This window comes from Gambusia affinis, linkage group LG09, assembly GCF_019740435.1.
Source record: "Gambusia affinis linkage group LG09, SWU_Gaff_1.0, whole genome shotgun sequence".
NCBI classification, from domain to species: domain Eukaryota; kingdom Metazoa; phylum Chordata; class Actinopteri; order Cyprinodontiformes; family Poeciliidae; genus Gambusia; species Gambusia affinis.
Window position 1 is genome coordinate 28090553 of NC_057876.1, and position 7760 is coordinate 28098312.

Consider the following 7760-nt stretch of genomic DNA (forward strand, 5'->3'; position numbering starts at 1 on the left):
TTATATGGCTCTATAGGCATTTCTTATTTTATAGAAAAAATAAATAAATAACTTTTGTCAGAAATGTTGACAGGTGAAGAAAAGAAAAGTCCATCCTGCTCTTGTTAGGCCAAGCAGAAGCTGTCTTTTTGTATTATTCACGTGTTTTCGGGAAGCCTTAAGATAAATCACATAAATGCTTGCATTGCATTTTTTGATGCACGATCTCCACCGACAATGCACTTACCCTATATAGAGATTTACATACTATTCACATATGCTAAGAAGAGCCAATGTCATTCAATAACAAGACCTCATTTTAGCCCGTCGATTGCATAAACCATTTTTTATCTTCCGTTATGTCAGCTCTTCAGATCATATTGCTAAATCTGCACAGTCAGTGAGGCATCTACATAGTCTGCAGGGGCTTAGATACAGCTGTATTATTTGTGACTGAATGTTTGAGACGCCTGCAAATTTCTATTTGAGAGCATCCAATGTTGGTTATTTTTTATTTTGTGAAAGCTTGCCGAACAGACTGTCAGACATGCAGGATTAAAGATAAATCCATGCATGCACTTCTTATGACTTACATAGCTAAGCAGGAGCAGGATGGTGGCCAGCCAGATGTCATTTATGTTGGGCTGCTGCTCCATGGGGAGAAGAAGCACGTTTCATACAGGAGCATACCCCGCGGTATGGGCTGCATAATGGTTTGTTGTCATGGGCTGTGGTCAGATGACTACTGGAAAACACTTGCATTACAACCTCACAGCTCGTTTTGTTCAACACTAAAGATGTCCCGGTTCAATTTAGGATTGGAAAAACAATGTTTGTAGAGCAAAGAAACAGAAATCACTGCTCTCAGAATAAATTCAACCTTTTCATGCATGAAATGATCTTTTACTGATGGGTTTTTCTTAAGTGGGTAAGTGTTGCGAGTTACCTGTGAGGATCTGAAACCCTTAAAGGTCGGGCACTTCCAAGGTGCTTAGTATTTCTGTATGCCTGCAGACGTTGGGTTAGGGTTAGAGTTGATTCTGAGACTCCAGAAGATGGACACCATTAGGAAGATGGACTCAGATACACTTGGTCATGGATTTTGTAATCTATTATCAGAAAATGTGACTGTAATTGTGTGGCATCTGTCACATGTGTTTTGATATGTTTGTGTGAACTTACACCAGTTGATCAGTTTAGTGGCAAATGATGGCATGACAGAGCAGTGGCTCTGAGTCCTGCTCAGTTCTTCAGTTCTACATTTATTTACAAGTATTTAACTCCAACTACATGTAGCTCCAACCTATAGTTACCAAGCTAAATATCCAGCCTTATAATAAATATTTAGTTTGAATTTAAAAGTTTAGCTTGAAAATGGATTTAGTTAAATATTTAGCTCAGAGGTAAATGCTTAGCGAATATGAAAAGACACTTGGTAATAACCGGAAGTGGATTATCAAAATAAAAGCTCAGCCTCTCATAACAAACTCCTGCTGGTGCAGTCAGTGTTGTGGTACAGTCACAGGTAAACATCTGTTGAGGTTAGTTTGAAGCTGATTTGTTTTAAACTAAATAATAGTAATTATTTAGGCTCCTCTCTAAATATTTTGTTCTGAGCTAAATATTTAGTTTCAAAACCAAACTGCTAAACTGCTAATGAAATAGTTTGAAACTGACATTTATAAAGGAATGAATAACTTGGTTAAAGTATGACTTTGAAAAATGAATCTTAATTTGTTGCCTCTGATGACACATTATAGAACCACCGTTTAAGCATCCAAGAGAAAGAGTTTATATGAAGTCTGCCATAAACAAACTTATAGATGGAAAAAAAACAGCATTTGAATAGCAGTCCACTGAAGTGACAAAGAAGTATGCAGAGGTTAAGGCAACCATTTAGTTTTTTTTGCTGTAACTTTCTATACTGTGAGTTTTTTGTTAACTCCATTATCTTTATTTGTTGTTGGTAATTGATGATTTCCTTCCAAGTGGAGGAGCATATTTGTCCATGACCGTTGTTCATGAACAACCTGCTAACTTATTTTTTTCTTATATAAGCAAATGTTTAGTTTTTGAAATAAGAAATAAATTGAATCTAAATCCAGACAGTTATTTGCTTAGGCTACAGTGTGTTTAATAAAGTATAATGTGCTCTCCTTTCTTTGCTGTGCAGTAAGTTTATGATTAATGGCACAATAAGTCGTTGCATTTTTGCTCCATATTACAAGTTGACAACTAGAACGAGAGCAGTGCTCTTATTTATTTCACTTTTTTCTCTATGTATAATTTTTGTTTTTCTACATTTTTTCATCTCAGGAGTCTATTTCAATAAAACTGAACAAAGACGTACATCAATGGAAAACATTGAATGCAGCCTGTAAGTTGGAGTAAAGAATAGAACCTCTCAGGATAACATCTGGGACCAGACTTCCTAATTCTATTGCATTGACTTCTGTGCTGTTGTTTCCAGTTATTGAAATCACTCTTCACTCCTCCTTTCGCTGTCACAAGTGATACATTTAAACACGCGGGTGGAGGGTTTTAGATGCACTTCGCATACCACGGGTCCATTAAGGTCACTCAGCTGGGAGGGGAAAAAGCCGTTAGACAAAGGGAAGAGGCAGAGCAGTGTTCATGAGTAGCTTTAGAGACCCAGCTGAGTCAATCACAATGTAATTGTGCCTGTGTTCCAGAGGATGGGGCTGAAGCATTAACCACACGGTGCTATTGTTCAATCCATTTTTATGACACAGATTAATAAAACTCCAGTCTCGTACTTGCATGACAAAGCTGAAGATCTCTCAGAATCAGATTTCCATGAAGCTACGGTCTGTTTGACAGCCTACTGAGGTGTGTGAGTTATTTGAATGTCGGTAAAACAACTATAAAAACATGGCATAAAAAGAAAATGGGATGGTTGTGGGGCTATTCCCCTGAAAGTAAAGTGTTGTTACATTGCAAACTCTTGGATTTTCCTGCTGCACTGGATACAACTGCTGCATAAAGCCTGATCCCATAACATCTTCAAAGGGTCTTTTAAGAGGGAGGGAGAGGATGGAGATGTCTTTAGTTGAAAAATGTCTCGGCAGATGTATCACAAAACCACAGTATTACTCTTGAGATTGAAATTTCTCTTCACGCATAAAAGAGCAAGAAGAGGCACTTTTTCCAGCTCTGGCAGGACCATGTCTGTCTTTTCCCTTTTTCTCTACTCCAGACTGCCTGAAATGTTCTGATAAGACGCACAACTGCCTGACGAAGAGCAACCTTAGCATGCCGAGGAGGAATTCAAATTGTTTGATGGAGTGACTGATTAACTGTATATCTTTTAACTCCCTGGTGTAGTGTTGTGATGAGACAACCAGCACCTTAAGAGAGGGGCTGTTAGAGATTTTCTGTCAAGCCACTATGTGAGGAGGAGGAAAAGTCCATCAGTTTTAGAGGAAAAACAAATAATTTTTATAGTCAAGATTCAGATAAAAGGTCATGAAAATGATATCTTAATAAGTACTTTCTCTTTTTGCAGTTTCACATTTTAAAACCGAGAATATTCCACAGCTGAAGCCTCGAATTATGAGAAAAGTATTCTAGTTATGTGAAGTTGCAGAACTTTTATGTAAATAACCATAAGTTACAAATTATTATCTGACTTATTTCAAGTGAAATGATTCTTGAATAGGGATGAAAAACAGTTATGCTCCTAATTATTCATACCTCTGGCTGTTTTAGGCTTAAAATGATCTTTAATTTTACCAACATGTTTCTTCTGACTGGAAGCAATATCAGTGTTTTGGACCCAGGACCTATGGAAGGAACGAAAGATTAGGCTGATGCCAAAGAGGCTTTCCAACCTCAATGCCTTGAAACGGATCATTACAGGCAAAATGTCAAAATCCCAGAGAAACAGGCAAAAAGCTGCAGAATAACAAAGGCTTTGACTACTGTACTGATGATAAAGTTTCACTGAACACAGAATAAGTCATGTTTGACTTGATTCAGAAGCGTGTAATCTTTGGTCTAAAGTGAAATGTGGATGGACATCCTCCAGCAGGATAAAGCAGCCATTTTCACCTGTCTGCAGGTTTTATCCTTCTGCAGGAGAAACGCAATCTGAGCTGAAGATCCATTATTTGCTTTAAGTTTGACCATTTTGGGGTCAAGGGCTTTGTGTTCAATGTTGTTCTGCACTAAAGAGGAAACACTTGGAGGCTCTCAGTCAGTGGATCACACAGGGAATACATCCTCCCAGCAGAGAGGGAGCCTACCACCTTATTAATTAGCCTTTGCAGCTTAAGGCCAACCTGGTAACCTATTTAAGGAGTAAATAATTACTTCTTAGGTCCTGTGTCATCATTGCTTTTAGTAATTTGGAACAGTGAGGAGTTTGCCCTGAAGATAGTCTCTGGGCTCCAAATCTTTTAGGATTTGTTCCAAAATGAGATAAATTCTTCTTTGAGTCCCTAAGGATTGAAAGAACTGTCTTGAGAAGGGATTGATATCAAATAATTGGAAAGTGCATTTAGTTTGAAAATCTTTACAGATCACTTTTTAAGCTGACTTCCTTTTTAAGACCTGTGCATCTTTGGACCCAACTTTATGCTGAGCTGAGGTGAAGAAGGTTTTATACAGAGTGATGATCATCATCTTTTGTAACTTTACGTAAGGCTTTTAGAAATAAGACAGAACAGAGTTGTTGTAACTTCTTTCAATTTTCTAGTTGTCTTAAATTTAGACAATTTCTGTGAATTTCTTCTTTCATTTGCAAATCAATACCTTGTTTTGTCTTTGTGTCAGTTGCTGACTGACTGAGGCAGAGCTGATCAATACAGGCTTTGTAAGAAGTTGATAGCTTTGTTAAAGTGCAGTGCCAGCGCTCACTCAGTCTGTGTTGAGCTGGACTCTTCTGCTGTTAATCAAGCCATGAAGTGGAAATGCACTGTTTGTCTTTAAAGTAGTTACAGACTGAATGTCTGTCAGGGACATTCCAGGTCCCTGTTCTTATGTAAATCTTTATTATGATCTGTTGCTTTACTTCCCCTCTTCGATTAAAATTGCAACATCCAATTTTCATATTCCTAAGAACAAGCCATTATTAAATCAGTACCTGTTTTGAAAATGTGCATAAATGCATATCATTAGCCGCTTAATTTGTTTTCTGTTAGCAGGCACATAAAACACCCGGCCATTAGGAGATAAAAGTTTACCTAATGCAGTAATTTGACCAAGTTTTTTTGCTCTTTGTCTCCCTTTACATTACCTCCTTTCTGTTCATTGCAAATGGATGAAAGGGTGTGGGTATTAATCTGTTTAAGTCACCTTTCCCCTTTATGCGGTGTGACAGTGAGGGGGTTTGTAAACAACCTACTTAGAGAAAATTATACCAGAAAATGTGCTAATTAGCCCGAACAGTGCTTGTACTGGCAGAGGAAAACCATCTAATCTCCTCAATGCCTTAATGCTCGTCTGCGAGACTCTGGGGTCTATTTTCTGTGGGGTTTAGAAAGTCCTTATTTTGCTGTCGTTGCCTAAATACTAAAGTTAGAGTAAATATTTATGCTCCTGCTGAAGTGGATCTTAATAAGTTGGAATACAATCCAAAATGGAATTAATTTCACTGACTGAATTCAGAGTTAAAACTCCAAGAATTAAACAGTTCAAGCAATTGTCTCTGCTAATTTTGATTATTTTTTCATACAGCTAATGAAAAGTCAATTGGTTCTGAGGAAGATAATTCTGTTTTGCTCCAGAGGTAACAGGGCAGCCTTGGTTCTGACCTACTGGTGACTGTTGATGCTCAGTCTCTCTCTTATTACTGAATCATGAACCCTGACTTATGAAGAGCTTTAGATGTTGTTCTGTTTTTGTGACGACCTGCATTAGTGGTTGATGTGCTTCTGCTGTAATTATGGTAGGTTGGATCTCACTGTGATTCACTCGAGCCTCTAAACTCAGTTTGAACCCTTTACTAAACCTGAAACATCTTTGAGTTTGTTTTCAAACTTCTTTTGATCAGGTTGCTTTGCATTTTGATATCGCTCAGCCCACTTCATGCTATCTGACTGGTTCTGTGTTTTGTTATTGTACAGGTAAGATGGTAGTAAACAGAAACAATAAAAAATAAAATATTACATTTAATACAATATTTAAAAATAAAAGGAGTCGTTTCATTTCCACAGAAAACCAGTTTGGGTTGGACATCTTTTTTCCCTTAGTTAATAGAATCCTATTTTGAAAACAGCTTTTCTACTCTGGTTATCTATCTGTAATATTAAAATTAGTTTGAGCTCAACCATTAAAGTGTGACAAAAACAGACGATATCTCTAAGGGGGGGCTAAAACTTTTTCATAGCTCTGTGTGTCTGTTAATGTGGTCGTTCTGAAGTTAGAGGAATGTGTGTTGGAACATTTATGACAATCACTGAGAAAAGAGAATAAATTAAATGTATGAAAGTATTATTTTAGCTTTTTGAAAAATGATGAAACTAGGAATTGCTTTTCATAATATTAATAATAATACTAATAATTTTCCATTTTGTGAGTGTGTGTGTGGGTGTGTGTGTGCGTGTGTGTGTGTGTGTGTGTGTGTGTGTGGGGAGGGAAGCTAAAGAGAGTTTTCTTTGTGCCTTTTCCTGTTGACACTTAACGGTTATGACAATGGTTTCTTTTGAACAGTCTGGTTACGAAGCAATTTGTCAAGTTTGTTGACAACTTAGACTAGAAATCCTGCAACAGAGGAATGCAAGTGTCAATCCAGCCTTTGTAATGTAGACAGGCAGCAATAAGTGAAGATTTGCTGCCAGAGGCTGTACTTCTGACCTCTCCTGATGGACTGTAATACTGTTAATAAAAAATAGTCTTTTATTTATTTGTTCTTGAAAAACTTGCTCATTATAAGGAAGTAGACTATTTGATCTAAATTTACTTGGACTCATTTGAAAAGAGAGAAAAAAAATAGAAACTAAGTATTTTACTCACAGATGCCACTGTGTCTTGCCCCTGAAAATAGCTTGTGCTGTAATCTGCACTATAAATGGCTCGGCATGTTGCTGTCCTGATGCTGCACTGCACCTGCACAGGTTAGCTCCTTTAATGCAAGTTAATATGAGAAAACTACCACAGCAAACTTAATGTCAAACAGAAGCTTTTTTAGAGGAATATAATCTGGATTAATTTAACATCAGTTTACAAAATGCTAATATTTTACATACATATTTCTGTATTGATGTCTGTCAGGCGCTGACCTGTGCTTCTTATGTTTGGTTTTGTTGTATAATTTTAGTCAGCATTTCTGAAGTGCTTTATAAAGAAATTGGTATCGTTAAATCAGAGAGTACATGTTTTTGTTTATCAAACAAAAATCCAGCCAAAATCCTAAAGTCTACGTAAATCCCAAAAATCCCAGACACAAACAAAAACCAAGAATATAAATATTGTATTTTTTTCTAATGTTTGCAGAGTGTACACATTACCAGGGTCTGGCAAATAACAAACACAAGAATCATTTGAGAACTATCAATATGCAACAAATTTAATCAGATTTTATTTAATTAGCTTTACTTTTTCATTCTAATTAATATAATTTGCATTAAAATATCTTTGCCTATTTAATTACACAAACATTTAAAAGTTTCCTAAAAATCTTACATTAATGTGATTTTATTCTGCTGAGCTAGTTGTTAGTGGTTCAGGGATCCTATTGCTCATCATTTTTGAGCTTAATAATAATAATAATAATAATAATAATAATAATAATAATAATAATAATAATAATAATAATAATA